The sequence below is a fragment of the Manis javanica genome, chromosome 1 (genome assembly GCF_040802235.1).
Source record: "Manis javanica isolate MJ-LG chromosome 1, MJ_LKY, whole genome shotgun sequence".
Classification (NCBI taxonomy): domain Eukaryota; kingdom Metazoa; phylum Chordata; class Mammalia; order Pholidota; family Manidae; genus Manis; species Manis javanica.
In genome coordinates this window covers 84,685,809-84,710,393 of record NC_133156.1, presented here as the reverse complement: position 1 = coordinate 84,710,393, position 24,585 = coordinate 84,685,809, and positions in this window count along the sequence as shown.

Here is a 24,585-nt window from a genome sequence, read left to right as displayed (position 1 = left end):
AGAACAGAAATGAAGCAGCAAACTCTACTGATCTTCATGTACAGAAGGGTACACAAGGTCACTGGGCATTTCTGTGCTCACACGTGGTCTCTTTCTGCTGGCTAAACTTGTACAGGTGAGGCACCTGCAGGTCTGCAATTGATACACATTTCCCTGGACCCCCCTTCAGCTTCTATGAATCCTGGGTCAGGTGTGGGTTAGATCTACCAAGAGGGACAACAGCTTCTCATACAGGATACCCGTATCATCGTGGTCAAGAACAGTAAGAACTGAAATGAGTTTCAGTTAATCCTTGTGGGTTGCAGTTTTTGCACTAATTCCAGGTAACTTTTGCTCTTCTCGCATTCATTCCTTTCCTTCCTGAACCATCTTTCCTTATTAACTGCCTGCACTGCAGCCTCTGAGCTCCAGCAGCAAATACAAAAACCAAAGTCTTTACAGAAATAGTAATTCTGTCTGTCTCACTGAACTCTAAGTGATAAAAATGTAAAGAGGCATTATCATTGAGGAAAACTGAGTTGGGAAAATACTGAAGAAATGGAAAAATGAAACTCTTTCTGTTGGAGCTTCTCTCTTTGGTTTTTCTTGGACTCTCCCATTAGGAGTTCACCAGGATACACTGTAGTTAAGAAGTATTAAAACCAGTAAAGTTACTCACAGTGGAATTATCCAAGCACAATTTATTACTCATGGACTCCATATCTGTGAATTTGCCTACTCACTAAAATGTGTTTGTAACTCACAAATCACTACTGTCATTGCTTTCATGGTGATTCATGGACATGAGCAGAATGGTAAAAATTTTGTCACCTCATACACACCATCCCAGTTTAGGCTGAACAAGGTAGAGCTCTATTTTCAGTCTTCTTAACACAAGAGAATTTTATGGACTACTTAGTGCCACTTTTTTTCACATTCTGGTGCTTTTTGTTATTGATTTCATTGTTTAAAATGGCCCTCTAATATAGTGCTGAAATGTTCCTCATCATGAGAAGACTGCAATACATCTTATAGAGAAAACATGCTTAGATAAGCTTCATTCAGACGTGCATATAATGTTGTTACTCCTAAATTGGAGGCTAATGAATCAACAATATCTATATGCACATAAAAAATGAGGAGACTGAACTGGTCTGTACATGTCCCATTAAAGAAAATGTTAACATTATCTATAGTGCCTAATGAACTTATGGTAAAGATGGAAAGCAGCTAAATTTGTGAATTCATGAGATGATAACTTTCTAATTTAAAAAAGAGTATAGTGGACAGCATTGTGGTAAGGCTGAAAGTCAAATGTATAGTTACATTGTCCAGAATCAAGAAAATGTTAAATTCTTCTTGACTAATGATGTCTGGCTTGCACATTACAAAAGGTGATATGGTATGAAAATCTTAAATTTGTAGTTGAGGCAGGTTCTTCAGATCAAGAAACTACAGCAAAATTTTAGAAATACCTGCTAAATGTTAAACAGAAAAAAGTTTATAGGGAAGAAAATTTTTTTCAACACTGAGAAGACTGGCCTGTTTCATGACAACATTGGCAAAAAACCTATGTAATGAAAATGGTCTCCAAAGCTTTAAATCACTTAACCATGCACTTAATTACTATAAAATATCTATGAAATAAGGTATCTTGAAACAGAAACTCATATGAAAAAAGCTATGTGTCAGCCAGCTGATGAAAATGTGTCCAGAGTTTCTCAGGAACATAACTAAGTATTTCCCCTAGGAGCAATGATTCCCTATTCATTAATTCAGTGTTTGTGACAACTTTATCGAATATAACTACCATGAAAAATGAAATTTGAGTATATATATATATATATTTATCTTAAAGGTGTAAAATTATACTGTATAATAAATAGCTATTTTTAAGTTGGTGGATATTTTAAATGAAGCTTTCCCAAAATGTGGCACTTTTTAATATGAACTGGTAGGTAAATTTTTAAGAATCTCAGAAATTATACAAACTGGATTCTTATTTTATTTAAATGCGTTTAAACAAATATATTTATAAATTACTTGTTTGATATATCTGTCTCCTCACAAACGTGCCTGAGGAAATGGTAGCCATCAAAATTTCAAATTTATGAGATAATAGGTATTTTTTTATTAGGTCTCTGGATTAACAGACATAACTGGATTTTTATGTACCTCTTAGGTAGAGAGCAGCATAGCGTATAGAAAATGAGTGAGAACCTATTACAAAAATTGAACTCAGTTAATAATGTAACAGTTATATGCTTCTTCTGTCAATGTTCGTTATACAAAGGCTGCATGCTTTCCTAGGGAAACAAGTTGCTAAAACAACAATGAGCTAATGAGTTATTTAGTAGGAGAAAGGACTCTACTGTGTGTCAAATATTTCATTTTGTACTGTTTCTAACTATTCTGTATAGCTATTACAGAAGTGCTAGAGAGCATAACTTATGTCCTAGAACTTTAGGGAAGTTCCATATAACCAAGATCATTTCACTTTAGAATCAAATAATATTCTTACTATTATAGTTATTGGATGTTTACTGTGATTAGTAAAGTATGTTTCAAAGCATCATGAGTCTATAGGATATATTCGTAAATGTCTTGTTTACTGAAGAGTTGGAAAATATGTTAGTAAGGAACTGGATCACACTGAAATCATGAACAAATCAATTTTAAAGAGTATATCCATAAAATCATATTTTGCATCTAAGATCAAAATATCTTACAGAAGAGTAGCATAAACTCAATACCATTAACTAGTGTTTATCATATAGATTCATCCTAGAATTCAGGCCACTGAGACAAAAATTAGTTTGGTGAAATAATTACTTACTGAATAGGGCTCTGATAGGTTTTATGAATCAATACAATACTCAGAGTCTAGCTCAGAAGGAGGGAACTTTGCAAATTTGGCATAAAATGCCAGTGCAACCAGGCCAAGTGATTTGCTTCATTTTCTAATCAGGTATTAGGTATTTAGTTATTGACAAAGAATATATACTGACAATGTACCTGATACACTGATTAGATATTCTTCCCCTTATTCTCCTACTGTTAGTAATCATTATTTATTATCCTGATTAGTTCTCCCTAAGCAGTAACAGTTATTTTGCATTACTAAATTCATGAATATCTATGATGGAGGAATTTAAACTCAATGAAAAGAAGGTCCTTATTGGATCACAGAAAACAGAGGACATTAAACAGAAAATGATGTCATCCAAAAATAAGTTGTCATCCAATGTAAATAAGAAGGAAATGAGCTACACATAGAGGACTTGATGTGTATATATATATATATATATGTGTGTGTGTGTGTGTGTGTGTGTGTTAAAGTATGCATTTCTATTCATTTTCACATTTTGTGATGCCTGGATTTTACCGTGCAGTACAGTTAGTAAAATAAGGGGGGTGAGGTTAAAACAGGATTTATAAGGGGGTAGTTGTGGATTCACAGGTACAGACTGCTGTTTTTAGTAGGAAGATGTGATCATGTACAAATTCCTAATTTGTGCAACAACCAGTGATTTATTTGGCTTGAGATTTTGAATTACTATATGTTTATGGCAGAAAAAAAATGGGTGTGAATCTGCAGATCAAAGATAACCAAGGATGTGACAGAAAAATGTTTGCATCCAGTTTCCACTTTTCTGGGAAGAAAGCTTTCCATTTATAAAGTACATGGCCTATAAATGCCAACCACACTACATAAAAAATATTTAAAATACATCCTATTTGAAATTAAACATGGTATTAGCCAATATTTTTAACTAAAAAAGTACAATAATAACTTTTCCTCTTTAAGACTTTAAAATTTGCATCAAAAAGTTGTTATTTGAGTTGGTATTATGTAAAAATTGCTATACTCAAAACCTTTCATCTGAGATATCAGCTATTTCATATTCTGGAAACTTCACACTTCTAGAATCAGCCAATAAGTCACTCATTTCTTTAAAATATTTCTTGAGAAACTTCTTTGTGCTGCTCTATAAACTGGTGATACCACCATGTTCTCTGCACTGGTAATAAAACAAAAAAAATACATTTCTTGCTTTTGAGGAACACACATTTTAGTGGAGGTGAGACAAGTAAAAAAGCAAATAAATATCAAAGAATAAGAGGGACTATGGTAAGAGTACATGCAATGTGTTATGATAGTGCTTATGCAGGGACTAACTCAATTTTGGAAATTCAGAAGTATTCCAAAAATTAGTATCTAAAAAAATTGATTACACAGCAAAGTAAAAAGTTACTCATTCACAATAAAAAGTAGCTACCAGAGGACTAGATGCCTATACAATCTTCCCTTGCCCTTCCTTCAGATAAATCCAGGGCAAGCCAAAAGTATGTTTAATGAACATGGAACCAGAACAATGGAGTTAGATAAGTTAAATGCATAAAACAAGATATGATAATATATAAGTGTATCCACTTTTAATTAGCAAAGTTCTTGTAAATAGTACCAGCAGCCTACACACCCACTGACTTTATCACCTGGCGTCCATCTAGACATTAAAGATGCTGACTTTAAAGCTGGTTGACTAAAAGCTGCAATTTCTCAGAATAATGCTTGTATGGAAACTGTTAATATTTGCCTTTGTGGTTTTCCATTTTCTATAGTTCCAAGGCAGATCAACTCCTGACTTTGATAATGTCAAGAGGTTTTGAAAAGTAGTTGATACTTTATTTTTATTTCAGTATAAACTTTACGCAGTGTATATTTTGCAATAGGATAAATATCAAATTAGGAGCACTATATTAGAGCTATGCAATTTAAACTCTAACAGACTTTAGACAAATCTCTTAATTCTTTGGTCCTTCATTTCCTTACTGAAAAATAATAGCACTAAACTAGACAACTGTATTTTTCCAAACTTGGTTTTAGTCATTCAATTCTATGATTATTGTAAATGGTTTATAAAAATCTAGAACTGATTCTATTATCTCCAAATCTGCTGTGAAGTCTTCACCATGGGACTGGACTGAGTTTTGCATTGCTAACTCAAATGCTCGGTAATGAATGACAGCTTCTGGTTTCTAATCCACCAAGTAAGCAGCTTGAAAGTCACCATTTCACCCTACCAACAAGAAAATGAAAATCCTTAAAAAATCCACAACCCCTCTTGTATCTTCCAGGTAAGTGAGGTGATAGGGCAAATTGCAGCCCCTAAAATTGGAGACACAGGCAGGTGCACACAGAGAATCATAACTTGTCTGGGCAGCAGCCTCCAAAGGAACCAGTGCCAGAGTCAGGAAAGTGAAGAACCACAGTGTGGAAAACTCTGATCCTTAAAAACTCTGAGGGGACCCAGTCATCACAATGGTTCCCCATGATTTGTGAGTTTTACTTCTCACACTAGCAGGTTCTTACAGTGACTGTCAGAGAGAAATCCGCTCGTGTTTCCAATAAGTAGAGAGGAAAATGAACCATTTAGAAACATGCCTGAGCATTTTTCATTCTTAACAAGGTCGGACCTCAGAAGAAATGTTTCAACCACAGCCTAACCTACCTGGGTTTTATCACCACCTAACTGACCTGGGGGAAGGAAACGCATAACTCCAGCTGGCTTTAACCTTCCACCCAGGAGAAGGCAAACGAGTACTCAACTCCAACCCACCCTAACAACACCATCCTACCTCACGTGGGGGCAGAGCAGGACTGATAATTGTGTGTAGGTCGCAGTTCAGAAGCACACACTCCCCCCAACTTCACACTAACTACCACATTACTAAAAGCCTTTTTATACCAGTTCTTTTAACCCAATACATCATGCCCAGCTATTATCAAAGTGAATTATAAGATATACTAAATGGCAAAAAGCATTGTTGGAAGGAAACAGAGCCAGCAACAGAATCAGACTCAGATATGGCAGGAATGTTGAAATTACCAGCCTAGTAATTTAAAACAACTATGATTAATTTGATAAGGGCTCTAATGGATAGACAGCATGCCAAGAACAAATGGGCAATGTAAGCAGTGAGCTGAAATTTCTAAGAACTAAAAATACAAACACACACACACACTGAGATAAAAACACTAACAAAAATGAGAAATGTCTTTGATGGGCTTATTAGTGAACAGCATATGGCTAAGAAGAAAGAATCACTGAATTTGAGGATACTGAATAGAAACTTCCAAACCTGAAAAGCAAAGAGAAAAAAAGACTAGCATAAACAGAACAAAGTATCTGAGAACTGTGAACAATTACAAAAAAAAGTAACATACTCATAATGGGAATGGCAGAAGGAGAAGAGGGAAAGGAAGGAAAAAAAGAAGGATGTAAGGAAAAAAGAAAACTATTTGAAATAGTAATGACTGACAATTTCCCCCAAATAATGAAAGACATGAAATCATGCACCCAGAAAGCTTAGAGAACACCAAGCAGGATAAATGCCAAAAAACTGAACCTAGCTTATCATTTTCAAACCACAAAAAAATCAAAGATAAAGAAACAAAATTAAAGGAAGCCAGAAGAAAAGTCTTACAGAAGTGAAAATGTAAGAACTACATCCAATTTCTACTTGAAACCACACAAGGAAGAAGACAGTGCAGTGAAATATTTAAAATGTTAAGAGAAGAAACACCACCAATCTAAAACTCTATACCTGAGAAACTGTCCTTCAAAAGTGAAAAATATATGAAGATTTTCTTGGACAAACAAAAGTTAAGGGAATTTGTTGCCAGCACACCTACTTTGAAGTAAAAACAATATGGTTAAGAAAGGAGAGAAAATAGAATCATATAAAATCTTCAGTTAAAACTACAAAAGGGAGGGGCAGAGCCAGGATGGCAGTATGAGTAGAGCAGTGCAAATCTCCTCCCAAAACCACATAGATCTATGAAAATATAACAAAGAAAACTCTTCCTAAAATAGAGACCAAAGGACACAGGACAACATCCAGACCACATCCACACCTGCAAGAACCCAGCACCTCGTGAAGGGGGTAAGATACAAGCCCCGGCCTGGCGGGACCCGAGCGCCCCTCCCCCTGGCTCCTGGTGGGTTTTTTTTTTTTTTTTTTGGCAAGTGCTTTTTGGAAGCCTTAAAGGGACAGGGACCCCAATACCAGGGAAACAGGGCAGCAAGACTGGTGAGCGGGTGTCTGAGACCGGCACCTGGGGACAAAGAAAATCATGCATTTTTCCCAATACTAGGGAGGCAGGGTGGTGGGACCGGTGGACAGGTGCCCGGGGCCGGCGCCTGAGGACAAAGAAAATTGCACATTTTTTCCCTTTTTTTTCTTTTTTATGATGAATGCTTTTTGGAAGCCTTAAAAGGACAGGGAGCCCAAGGCCAGGGAGGCGGGGCGGCAGGACTGGTGAGCAGGTGCCTGGGACTGACACCTGAGGACAAAGACAATAGCGCGTTTTTTCCTTTTTTTTTTTTTTTTCCTCTTTCGTTGTTGCTGTTATTGTTTTGGTTTGGAGAGTGCTTTTTGGAAGTCTTAAAGGGGCAGTACAGGACACTTAGACCAGAGGCAGGGAATCTGGGGATCTCTGGGCACTCTAACCCCCTGGGCAGCAGGGAGCACAGAGGCCCCTTACAGAGATAAATAGCCTCCCGGCCACTCCCCCTCCAATGGGGCTCCACCATTTTGGAGGAGCAGCCCCAGCCAGGCCAGCGACAGTGGACATAAACTCCATAGCTACCGGGCAGGTAGCAGAAGCCTGTCTGCACACAGCTGCCAAGCACAGGCCACTAGAGGTCGCTATTCTCCCAGGAGAGGAAGGCCACAAACCAACAAGAAGGAAAGCTCTTCCAGCTGTCACTCATACCAGCTCTGCAAACTATCTCTATCACCATGAAAAGGCAAAACTACAGGCACACAAAGATCACAGAGACAACACCTGAGAAGGAGACAGACCTAACCAGTCCTCCTGAAAAAGAATTCAAAATAAAAATCATGAACATGCTGACAAAAATGCAAGAGCCATGGGATTAAGTCCGGAGGGAGATCACAGATGTCAGGAAGGAGATCACAGAAGTGAAACAATCCCTGGAAGGATTTATAAGAAGAATAGATAAGATGCAAGATGCCATTGAAGGTATAGAAAGCAGAGAACAGGAACATATAGAAGCTGACATAGAGAGAGATAAAAGGGTCTCCAGGAATGAAACAACACTAAGAGAACTATGTAACCAATCCAAAAGGAATAATATTTGTATTATAGGGGTACCAAAAGAAGAAGAAAGAGGAAAAGGGATAGAAAGTCTCTTTGAAGAAATAATTGCTGAAAACTTCCCAAAACTGGGGGAGGAAATAATCGAACAGAGCACGGAAATACACAAAACCCCCAACAGAAAGGATCCAAGGAGGACAACACCAAGACACATAATAATTAAAATGGCAAGGATCAAGGACAAGGAAAGAGTTTTAAAGGCAGCTAGAGAGAAAAAGGTCACCTCTAAAGGAAAACCCATGAGGCTAACATCAGACTTCTCGACAGAAACCCTACAAGCCAGAAGAGAATGGCATGATATATTTAATGCAATGAAACAGAAGGGCCTTGAACCAAGGATACTGTATCCAGCATGACTATGATTTAAATATGATGGCGGGATTAAACAATTTGCAGACAAGCAAAAGCTGAGGGAATTAGCTTCCCACAAACCACATCTACAGGGCATCCAACAGGGACGGCTCTAGATGGGAGCACACCTAAAAAGAACACAGAACAAAACACACAACATATGAAGAATGGAGGAGGAGGAATAAGAAGGGAGAGAAGAAAAGAATCTCCAGACAGTGTATACAACAGCTCAGTAAGTGAGCTAAGTTAGGCAGTAAGATAATAAAGAAGCTAACCTTGAACCTTTGGTAACCACGAATCTAAAGCCTGCAATGGCGATAAGTACATATCTCTCAATAGTCACCCTAAATGTACATGGACTTAATGCACTAATCAAACAACACAGAGTAATAGAATGGATAAAAGAGCAAGACCCATCTATATGCTGCTTAAAAGAAACTCACCTCAAATCCAAAGACAAGCACAGACTAAAAGTCAAGGGATGGACAAACATATTTCAGGCAAACAACAGTGAGAAGAAAGCAGGGGTTGCAGTACTAATATCAGACAAAATAGACTTCAAAACAAAGAATGTAACAAGAGATAAAGAAGGACACTACATAATGATAAAGGGCTCAGTCCAACAAGAAGATATAACCATTCTAAATATATATGCACCCAACACAGGAGCAGCAGCATTTGTGAAACAAATACTAACAGAACTAAAGAGGGAAATAGACTACAATGCATTCATTTTAGGAGACTTCAACACACCACTCACCCCAAAGGATAGATCCACCGGGCAGAAAATAAGTAAGGACATGGAGGCACTGAACAACACACTAGAACAGATGGACCTAACAGACATCTATAGAACTCTACATCCAAAAGCAACAGGACATACATACTTCTTGAGTGCACATGGAACATTCTCCAGAACAGACCACATACTAGCTCACAAAAAGAGCCTCAGTAAATTCCAAAATATTGAAATTCTACCAACCAATTTTTCAGACCACAAAGGTATGAAAGTAGAAATAAATTCTACAAAGAAAACAAAAAGGCTCACAAACACATGGAGGCTTAACAACATGCTTCTAAATAATCAATGGATCAATGAACAAATCAAAATAGAGATCAAGGAATATATAGAAAGAACTGACAACACAACAAAAAGCCCCAACTTCTCTGGGAGCAGGGAAAGCAGTCTTAAAAGGAAAGTATATAGCAATCCAGGCACACTTGAAGAAGGAAGAACAATCCCAAATGAATAGTCTAACATCACAACTATTGAAACAGGAAAAAGAAGAACAAATGAGGCCTAAAGTCAGCAGAAGGAGGGACATAATAAAGATCAGAGAAGAAAAAAAAAATTGAGAAGAATAAAACAATAGCAAAAATCAATGAAACCAAGAGCTGGTTTTTTGAGAAAATAAACAAAATAGATAAGCCTCTAGCCCAACTTATTAAGAGAAAAAGAGAATCAACACAAATCAACAGAATCAGAAATGAGAATGTAAAAATCACAATAGACTCCACAGAAATACAGAGAATTATTAAAGACTACTATGAAAACCTATATGCCAACAAGCTGGAAAAACTAGAAGAAATGGACAACTTCCTTGAAAAATACAACCTCCCAAGACTGATGAAGGAAGAAACACAAAAGTTAAACAAACCAATTACAAGCAGAGAAATTGAAATGGTAATCAAAAAACTACCCAAGAACAAAACCCCAGGGCCAGACAGATTTACCTCGTAATTTTATCAGACACACGGAGAAGACATAATACCCATTCTCCTTAAAGTGTTCCAAAAAGTAGTAGAAGAGGGAATACTCCCAAACTCATTCTATGAAGCCAACATCACCCTAATACCAAAACCAGGCAAAGACCCCACCAAAAAAGAAAATTACAGACCAATATCCCTGATGAATGTAGATGCAAAAATACTCAATAAAATATTAGCAAACAGAATTCAACAGTATATCAAAAGGATCATACACCATGACCAAGTGGGGTTCATCCCAGGGATGCAAGGATGGTACAACATTCGAAAATCCATCAACATCATCCACCACATCAACAAAAACAAAGACAAAAACCACATGATCATCTCCATAGATGCTGAAAAAGCATTTGAAAAAATTCAACATCCATTCATGATAGAAACTCTGAGCAAAATGGGAATAGAGGGCAAGTACCTCAACATAATAAAGGTCATATATGATAAACCCACAGCCAGCATTATACTGAACAGTGAGAAGCTGAAAGCATTTCCTCTGAGATCAGGAACCAGACAGGGATGCCCACTCTCCCCACTGTTATGTAACATATTACTGGAGGTCCTAGCCACGGCAATCAGACAAAACAAAGAAACACAAGGAATCCAGATAGGTAAAGAAGAAGTTAAACTGTCACTATCTGCAGATGATATGATACTGTACATAAAAATCCCTAAAGACTCCACTCCAAAACTACTAGAAGTGATATATGAATACAGCAAAGTTGCAGGATACAAAATTAACACACAGAAATCTGTAGCTTTCCTATACACTAACAATGAACCAATAGTAAGAAAAATCAGGAAAACAATTCAATTCACCATTGTATCAAAAAGAATAAAATACCTCGGAATAAACCTAACCAAAGAAGTGAAAAACCTATACCCTGAAAACTACAAGTCACTCTTAAGAGAAATTAAAGAGGACACTAACAAATGGAAACTATTCCCATGCTCATGGCTAGGAAGAATTAATATCATCAAAATGGCCATCCTGCCCAAAGCAATATACAGATTTGATGCAATCCCTCTCAAATTGCCAGCAACATTCTTCAATGAACTGGAGCAAATAATTCAAAAATTCATATGGAAACACCAAAGACCCTGAATAGCCAAAGCAATCCTGAAAAAGAAGAATAAGGTAGGGGGGAATCTCATTCCCCAACTTCCAGCTCTACTACAAAGCCATTGTAATCAAGACAATTTGGTACTGGCACAATAACAGAGCCACAGACAAGTGGAACAGATTAGAGACTCCAGAAATTAACCTGAACATATATGGTCAATTAATATTTGATAAAGAAGCCATGGACATATAATGGCAAAATGACAGTCTCTTCAACAGATGGTGCTGGCAAAACTGGACAGCTATATGTAGGAGAATGAAACTGGACCATTGTCTAACCCCATATAGAAAGGTAAACTCAAAATGGATCAAAGACCTGAATGTAAGTCATGAAACCATTAAACTCTTGGAAAAAAACATAGGCAAAAACCTCTTAGACATAACCATGAGTGACCTCTTCTTGAACATATGTCCCTGGGCAAGAAAACAACAGCAAAAATGAGCAAGTGGCACTACATTAAGCTGAAAACCTTCTGTACAGCGAAGTACACCATCAATAGAACAAAATAAACCCTACAGAATGGGAGAATATATTTGAAAATGACAGATCCGATAAAGGCTTGAAGTCCAGAATATATAAAGAGCTAACATGCCTCAACAAACAAAAAACAAATAACCCAATTAAAAAATGGACAGAGGAACTGAACAGACAGTTCTCTAAAAAGAAAATACAGATTCCCGACAGACACATGAAAAGATGCTCCACATCGCTAATTATCAGAGAAATGCAAATTAAAACTACAATGAGGTATCACCTCACACCAGTAAGGATGGCTGTCATCCAAAAGACAAACAACAACAAATGTTGGCGAGGCTGTGGAGAAAGGGGAACCCTCCTACACTGCTGGTGGGAATATAAAGTTGTTGAACAATTGTAGAAAGCAGTATGGAGGTTCATCAAAATGCTCAAAACAGACCTACCATTTGACCCAGGAATTCCACTCCTAGGAATTTACCCTAAGAACACAGCAATCAAGTTTGAGAAAGACAGATGCACCCCTATGTTTATCGCAGCAGTATTTACAATAGCCAAGAATTGGAAGCAACCTAAATGTCCATCAGTAGATGAATGGATAAAGATGATGTGGTACATATACACAATGGAATACTACTCAGCCATAAGAAGCGGAAAAATCCAACCATTCGCAGCAACATGGATGGAGCTGGAGAGTATTATGCTCAGTGAAATAAGCCAAGCGTTGAAAGAGAAATACCAAATGATTTCACTCATCTGAGGAGTATAAGAACAAAGGAAAAACTGAAGGAACAAAACAGCAGCGGAATTACAGAACCCAAAAATGGACTAACAGGTACCAAAGGGAAAGGAACTGGGGAGGATGGGTGGGCAGGGAGAGATAAGGGGTGGGGAGAAGAAGGAGGTTATTAAGATTAGCATGCATGGGGGGGGGAGAAAGGGGAGGGTGGGCTGTACAGCACAGTGAGGACAAGTAGTGATTCTACAACATTTTGCTATGCTCATGGACAGTAACCGTAATGTGGTTTTTAGGGGGGACCTGATATAGGGGAGAGCATAGTAAACATTGTATTCTTCATGTAAGTGTAGATTAAAGATTAAAAAAAAAAGAAAGAAAGAAAGAAAAGGGGGATTACTCTTTGATAGGATAAAACTATTGGTAAGTCAAAGATTAACATATGCTTTAAATATCCTTAATGTTGATCACTTAAAGGGTGTCAGATGATCAGCTATGGAGGTACTCTTTCTGATAATATGCCTTTCTCTTAATAAAAAAAAAAAAGCAATTCCTGTGTGCTGACCTCCAATGAGTTCTGCACAGTGGTATAGAGGGCATGTCAAAGTGTGGGCAAAGGGTCTGTTTGTTCCTATGCAGAAGATCAAGGCCTAGCTTGGCTACCCAGAAAATGAACTAAGATACGATATGAGGAGGAGCTTCCGGCATCAGCATGCCGGGGGATGATCATCAAAAAGCCTCCACAGGGATCCGGGCGATGCTGCGGTTGTGGCTGCGTCCACCCCACTGTTTCCTGGTCTTGCCATAGGAATGAGGAGGGAGATGTCTAGGCTGGCATGTGCATACAGTGAGACAACGAATTTGACCGGATCTGTACTGTTGGAACTCAACCAGGAATTGGGAGGCATGCAAGTTGTAGCGCTCCAAAATCTTACGACTATTGACTATCTATGGTTAAAAGAACATATGGGATGTGAACAGATCCCAGAAATGGGTTGCTTTAATTTGTCTGATTTCTCGCAGACTGTTCAAGTACAGTTGGACGGACAATATCCATCATATCATAGACAAATTTTCACAAATGTCTAGGGTGCCTAAATGGTTTTCTTGGCTTCACTGGAGATGGCTGGTAATTATAGGTTTGCTTTGTTTATGTCACTGTATTCCTATTATGTTAATATGTGTGCGCAAGTTAGTTAGTAGTTTAAAACCTATACATGCTGAAGGTACTCTACAAGAAAATATGTCAAAGAAATAATCAATCCTGCCATGTTTTCTTCCATATGCTACCTCTATAGCTTTTCTTCTTCCTTCCTAATTACAACCCTTAAATAGAATTCGTGCCTCATATGGAATTTACCGAGTATCATAATTCCTCCAGGTGGTAAAGATACCTCGAGACAAGTGCTGAGCATAGAAGCCACAGGGCATAAATCTGCAAAGAAGTAAAAAGCTAACCTTTTCAAACAATATGGCTTCTCTCTCACTTACCAACTTTACATCTCCCTGTATGGCCCCGGAAGATGACTGGTTCGCCAGAGATGGGTAAGATTCCTCAAGGGAGGAACAACCTAAGACAGGCACAGTCGCAGGGGGGCCATCAGGTGAGAAATCAGGGAACAACAGTGGTCAAGCTTAGAACCTCACTCCACTCCGCCCTCCCCCCCCCCGTTTTGAGAGAAATCTACTGCATCCGTGGATGTTTTAATGCCCTTGTCTAGCTCGGATTAGCACATAGTCTACAGGCACACACCTGATCATCTACAATTGCCCTCTTACAGCACTAAACTATGTTTTCTACCTTTATCTTGCATCTACCTACCACTTCAGCATTTTATTAAAAATAAAAATAATAATAATAATAATAATAATAAAGGGAGAAATGTGGGATCCACATATAAATCAAGTGTAAAAATCAAACGAATATTCATATTTGACCTGATTATTGATAGTTCATAATGCGTGATCAAAACCAAAAGTTTCTGTGATGAATGCCCTTGTACCGTTCACCATGTAAGAACTTATTTACTTTGTAAGAATTCGTTCACCATGTAAGAACTTGTTCGTTATGCTTCAGAAGATTGGAGACTGACGAGAATTAGGCTTGAGATGGATTAATGATTGTGCATTGAGCATTGACCCCCCTATACTGAATTTTATTGTTGTTAACAACCATTTGATCAATAAATATGAGAGATGCCCTCTCAAAAAAACAAAAAACAAAGAAACTACAAAAGGCAGAAAAAGAGTGGAAGACAAAAAAATAGAAACAAAGAACAAAGGCAACAAATGTAACAAATATGGTAGATATTAATCCAATTATACCAATAATCACTAAACAATGATCTAATATACCAATGAAAAGACAGTGTTTATCAGAGTAGATCAAAAACAAGAGCCACCCATATGTAGTCTACAAGAAACACACTTTAAATATAAAGACACACAGATTAAAAGTAAGTGGACTGGAGATAGAAATACTGTGTTAACACTAATCAAAAGAAAGCAGGAGTAGCTATATTATTTGCAAACAGCACAGACTTCAGAGTAAAGAAAGTTATCAGGGATAGAGTGTTACTACATAAACATAATGGGATCAATTCTTCAAGAAGATATAATGAATGACCCTTAATGTGTATGTGCTGCCTAACAATAGCGCCAAAACACGAGGCAAAAACTGATAGAACAGCAAAGAGAAATAGAGGAATCCATTATTATAGTTGGATACTTCAACTCCCCTCTTTCAGAAATAGACCCAGCAGGCAGAAAATCATTCAAGAAATAGATGAATTCACAACACCAATTGGATACAATGGACAACTAAAGACTTCTTCATCCAACAAAAGCAGAATACACATTCTACTCAAGCTCACCTGGAATATTTACCAAGATAAATAACATTGTGGGCCATGAGACACACCTTAATAAACATAAAAGAATAGACATCAAATAATTTCTGTTCTCAGATCACAGTGGAATTAAACCAGAGATTAGTAACAGAAGGATACTTGGAAATTCTGAAATATTGGAGATTAAACAACACACTTCTAAATAACACATGCATTAAGAAGAATAATATATAAGATAATGAATAAAGAAGAAATACTATTATTCTTCTAATATTCTTCTAAATATTATTCTAATAATACACAAAGAAATATCATGAAAAATTTTTTAAATATTTTTAACTAAAAGAAAATTTAAAAAAATGATCAAAATGTATGGGATGGAGTGAAAGCAGTTTTTAAAGGAAAATGTACAGCACTCAATGCATATATTAGGAAGAAGGTCTAAAATCATTATACCTTAGGAAATCAGAAAAAGAAGATCAAATAAATCCAAAGTAAGGTGAAAAAAGGTAATTATAAAATGAATATGAATTATAAAACAAAAATAGCAGAAATTAGGAAATGGTACACAAGGAATCAATAGAGAATATCAACTAGATCAAAAGCTGATTCTTAGAAAAGATCATTAAAATTCAGAAGCTTCTAACCAAAGTAAGAACTAAAGAGTGGGTACACAAATTACTAATATTCAAATAAAAAGAGGCATCTCTACAGACCATATGTACATTATATAGGATAATAATAGAATACTAGGGAAAAACTATTTCCACAAATTTCCTAGCATAATTGAAATGGACCAGTTTCTTGAAAAACATAATCTACCAGAACACACAAGAAGCAAACAATATGAAAAGCTTATATCTATTAAAGAAACATAATTAACAATTAATATCCTTCCAAAACAGAAAGCACCAGGTTTAGATGGATTCACTGGTAAATTCTAAACATATAAGGAAGATACTTACAAATTCTCTACAATACCTTTCAGAAGACAGCAGAAGGAATACTTAGTAACACATTCTATTAAGCCAGTATTACCCTAACCCAAAACCAGGCATTACCCTAATACCAAAACAAAACTACAGACTAGTATTTCTTGTGAACATAGATGCAAAAATCCTTAACAAAGTATTAGCAAATCAAATCCAACAATGTATAAAAAGAATCAGGTACCATGACCACAGGGGATTAATCCCAAGAATGCAAAACTGGTTCAATACTTGAAAGTCAAATAAAATATCGCATTAACAAGCTAAAGAAGAAACAGTTACATGATCATATCAATCAATGTAGAAAAGGATTTGACAAAATCCAGCACCCATTCATCACAGTAAATTAGGAATGGAGGGGCTCTTCCTCAATTTGATAAAAAGTATAAAAATTCTACAGCTAAAATCATATTTAATAGTGAGAAGATCTAGGTACACTCACTAAGGTCAGGAACAAGACAAATATACCATTATCACCACTGCTTCTCCACATGATAAGAGAAGTCATAGCTAACACAATAAAATAAGAAAAAGGAAACAAAGGTGCACAGATCAGGAAGAAAGAAATTGTCTTTGTTCACAAATGACATCATAGTCTGTTGTAGAAACTCTTAATCAATCAAAAAAATCCTGAATTAACAATAAGCAATTACAGCAAGTTTGCACAATAAAAGATTAATATACAAAAGCCAACTGATTTCCAATACCTGCCAATAAACAAGTGGAATGTTAAAAACTTAATATCATTTACATTAGCACTCCCAAAATGAAATATTTAGGTATAAATCTAACAAAATATGTACAAGATGTATCTGAGGAAAACTATAAAATTCTGATGAAAGACAGCAATGGAGAACTAAAGAAACAGAGAAATGTTTCCTGTTCATGAATAGGCAGCCTCAATATTGTCAACACATCAGTTCTTCCCAATTTGATCAAACGATTCAGTAGAATTACAATCGAAGTCCCAGTGTATTATTTTGCAGATATCAACTAACTGATTCTAAAGTTTATATGGACAGGCAAAAGACCCCAAAGAGCCAAGTTAATACTAAAGAAGAGCAAAGTCAAAGTCAGAACAAAGTGGTACTAACACTATCCAACTTTAAGATTAAGCATAACGTTATAGTAATTTTCTGTCCTTTAGCAGGTGAGTGAATAAACTGTGGTATATCCACAGAATGGAACATTTCTCACCCTAAAAAGAAACGATTTACAAGGTATACAAAGTTAAGGAGGAACCTTAAATAAAAATTATTTGGTAAAAGAAGCCAATTAGAAAAGGCTACATATTATATGATTGCAACTATATGACATTCTGGAAAAGGCAAAAGTATCAAGACCTTAAAAAAGAACTGCCAGAGATTTGAGTGGGAGAGAGGGATGAACCAATACAGCACTGAAGATTTTTAGAGCTGTGAAACTGTGCTGTATTAATACAATAATGGTGAATACATGTCATTATACATTTGTCAAAACCTAATGTACAATACTAAAGAGAAGCCTACTGTAAACTATGGCTTTTGGACTATAATGATGTATCAATATAGGTTCATCTATTTTAGGAGTAGACTATGCATGAGTAGGGGTAGGGGGTATATGAGAAATCTCTACACCTTTCACTCAATTTTGTTATGGACCCAAAACTACTTTAAAACAATACTATTTAAAAAAATAATGAAATTATATGAATACATGATTTAGGAATTAAATCTTTTAAAAGATAACTATGAATAAAGGTACATTTTAATTATTAGTAAGAATGACAGTAGAGTCCCCATTCTATTTTTAACATAAATATAGCTTTTGAAGGCTGTAATTTTTATGATTTTTAGGAATCTGAAAACCATAAATATACACAGCATACCATACCTTTTTTTTTAATTAGAACTTCTTCCAAATGTTAAGGCTAATTGTGACACTGGAGTTGACCACAAAGGATTTATATAGATAAAGAATATTAAATGCTTGTTCTCCTTTCCTGAGCAAAGACAACTTAAAAAGTTCTTAATTTGCTTTGTAAAAGCTACTGGTGCCTGTGCCTCCATGCCAGGCTGCAAGGATAGTGACAAATGGTGTTGATGCCGTAGGGTGATACCTAACTAAATTAGCTGGTAAAGCTAAACTGTTCATTTTCAATTTTTAATACTGTATAGTAGTGATAGCTGTTCAGCTACATTCAATTGGCTTTGCTTACTTTGTGATTTAATTGTTTATAAGGAAGTAATGAAAACGTAGAAATGTGTAAAGAGGGAGATATGTGCTTTTACTACAGATACTAAGCATAAGATGCGATAACAGGAGTCCAGGGAGCCTTAGGAATGTTAAAGCAATTCCATTTAAAAGCATCTTCTTTTTTAAAATTTTGTTTTATTATAATTGCTAAGAGAAGTAACTTTGTCAGAAGAATATAGAAACTCTCTCATGATGAAATATTATGAAATTATAAAGCTTGGAGGGAATAGGTATGCAAAAACCACAGAAACATACTGATAATTATCTCCTTATCTTTCAGAATCTCTCCTTTGTACCCTTTCTTTTCAGGCTACTGCTATGTGAATAATTGAGGTTACTTTATTCTTACTATTATTATGGTGCAGCATGTGCTTTTGTAAATTTTTTTAATGTAGCAATAATTAAAGGAAATAAATTATCCCTTTGAGATCTGTACCTTTTTGCTGTATTATATACAAGGAGAGAAATTAACTGGAAGGGATAAAATAACAACTTGGAAAAGAAATCTCAGTATATAACTCTAAGTCAGAGAAAATTAAAAGCTGTATTATGTTCTTTAAAAATAGTTAAACTGCACAGAATCCATGTCAATAAGAAAGCATCATTATCTGTTCATTTATGAGTACACCTAAAACAGACAAAAATAGTTAGTCAAAGGAGGTAGAACTCTAAAGAACAGGCACCCACAGGCCATTAAGCAATATTTCAGGTCAAAGTGCTCTCTCACAAAACCTTTTTAAAATCCAAGTCACTATTAGAATGTGATCTCTTTTCATCTGAAATCTGAAATTTTGCTTGCTTCTCTCTGCTACATTTAAGAGGAGTTTTTGTTGTTTGTTTGTTTTGATGACCTGGAGAAATGAACACTGTAGAGTTTAGTTTAATTTCCAATTTACCAAAGTTACAAATTAAAGTCCAGATGCACAAAATTTATTCTAGGTTATTAGGCCTATACAATTTAGCAAACACTTTTTATGTAGACTTTGATAAATGGGTTATTATAATATTCATATGCTTTCAACTATTTTCAATAATCTTCATATTTAAAATATTTCATTTCCTTTTTTTAATATTTCAATTGATATCCTTCTCAAGTACTTAACCTGTTAAATATAAACTTGTAGACATAATGAAACTTCAGTTCTCTCATATATTTCTGTATAATGTTTATAAATTTCTACATAAAAGGGAAAATCTGTAAGATTATTACAAGATGTTCCCTGCTGGGTTTCTTTCTTTCTTCTCTGAGTATACTACATGGATTTACCATATTTATTTTATTTTATTTTTCCCTGATGGACATCCTTATAGTTTTTTTCCATTACTAATAAAACTGCTATGGACATTTTTGTTCACTATTTTTCAATGGGTGTTAAGTTGAAAAAATAGTCACAAATGAGTATATACTCTTAAATATTTTAATTACAATTAAAATTACTGATAATGCAAGAGTTTCTTAACACAGTATATTAACACTGAGTTATGACTCTTAATTATTTCTATACTTATTTATCTATCTCCCTGTGCTGGAAAGATTTTAGTACTCTAAAATAATAATTATTTACTTCTAATTTGGGCTTGGTGGATACTGACTGAGGTTTCCTAAAAATTTGTGCTGCTCCCTAGATTCTTTAGGCTCTCCTAATTGGATAACTGAACACATTCTTTATAACCCAAAGGAGATGGCTTTGTAATCCAAAAGTCTGATATTCAAGTTATACCTTACGCAAAGGTATATTCTTCAGTCCTCAAACGAAATCTGCAGTAACTTAATTTCCTATATTACCTAAATAGATTTCCAATTCATTTGGTTCTTAGGTATGTTAATAATTTTCCTTGTTTAATTCTAGAGGCCTTTGAATGTTACTCTGCAGTTCTTTGACATGAGTCCTGTTTCTTAGGACCATACAATTTTTATAAATAATACTATCAAAATGGATAACTCCATGGCTTTTTTCTGATACAACTCTGCAGGTCTATTTACACATACTTAGAAATATGTCTTTCTAAACCTAAAACAATGACTATCTAATGCTAGAAAATCAGACATTTTAGCTAGACTTAGAAAGCATTTAATTTAGTTATGATTAAGAATCATGAATTTATTTTGAAACATCTATATTAATAGGCATATGTCACTTAGAAATAGTTCAATCTTTGAGTTTTTCATTTTTTTAATTAAAATATATTTTATAATCTACTTATAATAAAATGTATGGCCTGAATTCTCAAATAATATAGATTCCTTTTTAAAATACTTATTTGAGGAGGAGGGAGCCAAGATGGCGGCGTGAGTAGAGCAGTGGAAATCTCCTCCCAAAAACACATAGAGCTATGAAAATATAACAAAGAAAAATCTTCCTAAAATAGAGACCACAGGACACAGGACAACATCCAGACCACATCCACACCTGCAAGAACCCAGCGCCTTGTGAAGGGGGTAAGATACAAGCCCCAGCCCGGCGGGACCCGAGCGCCCCTCCCCCCGGCTCCCGGCGGGTGGAGAGAAACCGGAGCAGTTTTTTTTTTTTGGCGAGCGCTTTTCGGAAGCCTTAGAGGGACGGGCCCCCGTTGCTGGGGAGGCAGGGTGGCGGGACCGGTGAGGAGGTGCCTGGGAACAGCGCCGGAGGACAAAGAATATCCCGCGTTTCTCCCTGCGAGACCTGGGGGCGGGTGCCTGAGACCGGTGCCTGAGGACGGAGGAGGTCGCGCGTTTTTCCCCTTTTTTTTTTTTTTTTTCTCTTTTTGGCAAGCGCTTTTTGGAAGCCTTGAAGGGACGGGGACCCCAGTGCTAGGGAGGCACGGTGGCGGGACTGGTGAGCGGGTGGCTGGGACCGGCGCCTGAGGACAAAGAATATCCCCCGTTTTTCCCTGCGGGACCGGTGGGCGGGTGCCTGAGACCGGCACTTGAGGACAGAGGAAATCGCGCGTTTTTCCCCTTTTTTTTTTCTCTTTTCTGCGAGTGCTTTTTGGAAGCCTAAAAGGGACAGGGACCCCGGTGCTAGGGAGGCAGGGCGGCGGGACTGGTGAGCGGGTGCCTGGGACCGGCACCTGAGGACAAAGAATATCCCGCATTTTTCTCTGTGGGACCGGTGGGTGGGTGCCTGAGACCAGCACCTGAGGACGGAAGAAATCGCGCGTTTTTCCCCTTTTTTTTCTCTCTTTTTGCCAAGTGCTTTTTGGAAGCCTTGAAGGGACAGGGACCCCGGTGCTAGGGAGGCAGGGCGGCAGGACTGGTGAGCGGGTGCGTGGGACCAGTGCCTGAGGACAAAGAATATTGAGCGTTCCTTCCCTGCGGGACCGGTGGGTGGGTGCTTTTTGGAAGCCTTGAAAGGACAGGGACCCTGGTGCTAGGGAGACAGGGCAGCAGGACCAGTGCGCGGGTGCCTGGGACCGGCACCTGAGGAAAAAAAAAAAAAATCGCGTGTTTTTTCTTTTTTTTTTCCTTTCTGTTCCCTCTCTCATTGTTGCTGTTGTTGTTTTGGTTTGGAGAGTGCTTTTTGGAAATCTTAAAGGGGCAGGACAGGTCACTTAGACCAGAAGCAGGGAATCTGGGGATCTCTGGGCACTCTAACCCCCTGGGCAGCAGGGAGCACAGAGGCCCCTTACGGAGATAAATAGTCTCCTGGCTGCTCCCCCTCTAACGGGGCTCCACCATTTTGGAGGAACAGCCCCAGCCAGGCCAAGCCCACAGCAACAGTGGAGATAAACCCCAAAGCAACTGGGCAGGAAGCAGAAGCCCTGTCTGCGCACAGCTGCCCAGCACAAGCCACTAGAGGTCGCTATTCTCCCAGGAAAAGGCTACAAACCAACAAGAAGGGAAGCTCTTCCAGCGGTCACTTGTACCAGCTCTGCAGACTATCTCTATCACCATGAAAAGGCAAAACTACAGGCAGACAAAGATCACAGAGACAACACCTGAGAAGGAGACAGACCTAAATAGTCCTCCTGAAAAAGAATTCAAAATAAAAATCATGAACATGCTGACAGAGATGCAGAAAAAAATGCAAGAGCAATGGGATGAGATGCAGAGAAAAATGCAAGAGCAGTGGGATGAGATGCAGAGAAAAATGCAAGAGCAGTGGGATGAAGTCCGGAAGGAGATCACAGATGTCAGGAAAGAGATCACAGAAGTGAAACAATCCCTGGAAGGATTTATAAGCAGAATGGATAAGATGCAAGAGGCCATTGAAGGAATAGAAGCCAGAGAACAGGAACGTATAGAAGCTGACATAGAGAGAGATAAAAGGATCTCCAGGAATGAAACAACACTAAGAGAAATATGTGACCAATACAAAAGGAAAAACATTCGTATTATAGGGATACCAGAAGAGGAAGAAAGAGGAAAAGGGATAGAAAGGGTCTTTGAAGAAATAATTGCTGAAAACTTCCCCAAACTGGGGGAGGAAATAATCGAACAGACCATGGAATTATACAGAACCCCCAACAGAAAGGATCCAAGGAGGACAACACCAAGACACATAATAATTAAAATGGCAAGGATCAAGGACAAGGAAAGAGTTTTAAAGGCAGCTAGAGAGAAAAAGGTCACCTATAAAGGAAAACCAATCAGGCTAACATCAGACTTCTCAACAGAAACCCTACAGGCCAGAAGAGAATGGCATGATATACTTAATGCAATGAAACAGAAGGGCCTTGAACCAAGGATACTGTATCCAGCACGACTATCATTTAAATATGATGGTGGGATCAAACAATTCCCAGACAAGCAAAAGCTGAGGGAATTTGCTTCCCACAAACCACCTCTACAGGGCATCCTACAGGGACTGCTCTAGATGGGAGCACCCCTAAAAAGAGCACAGAACAAAACACACAACATATGAAGAAGGGAGGAGGAGGAATAAGAAGGGAGAGAAGAAAAGACTCTCCAGACAGTGTATATAACAGCTCAATAAGCGAGCTAAGTTAGGCAGTAAGATACTAAAGAAGCTAACCTTGAACCTTTGGTAACCACGAATCTAAAGCCTGCAATGGCAATAAGTACATATCTTTCAATAGTCACCCTAAATGTAAATGGACTTAATGCACCAATCAAAAGACATAGAGTAATAGAATGGATAAAAAAGCAAGACCCATCTATATGCTGCTTACAAGAAACTCACCTTAAACCCAAAGATAAGCATAGACTAAAAGTCAAGGGATGGAAAAACATATTTCAGGCAAACAACAGTGAGAAGAAAGCAGGGGTTGCAGTACTAATATCAGACAAAATAGACTTCAAAACAAAGAAAGTAACAAGAGATAAAGAAGGCCACTACATAATGATAAAGGGCTTAGTCCAACAAGAGGATATAACCATTCTAAATATATATGCACCCAATACAGGAGCACCAGCATATGTGAAGCAAATACTAACAGAACTAAAGAGGGAAATAGACTGCAATGCATTCATTGTAGGAGACTTCAACACACCACTCACCCCAAAGGATAGATCCACCGGGCAGAAAATAAGTAAAGACACACAGGCACTGAACAACACACTAGAACAGATGGACCTAATAGACATCTATAGAACTTTACATCCAAAAGCAACAGCATATACATTCTTCTCAAGTGCACATGGAACATTCTCCAGAATAGACCACATACTAGCTCACAAAAAGAGCCTCAGTAAATTCCACAATATTGAAATTCTACCAACCAATTTTTCAGACCACAAAGGTATGAAAGTAGAAATAAATTCTACAAAGAAAACAAAAAGGCTCACAAACACATGGAGGCTTAACAACATGCTACTAAATAATCAATGGATCAATGAACAAATCAAAATAGAGATCAAGGAATATATAGAAACAAATGACAACAACAACACTAAGCCCCAACTTCTGTGGGATGCAGCGAAAGCAGTCTTAAGAGGAAAGTATATAGCAATCCAGGC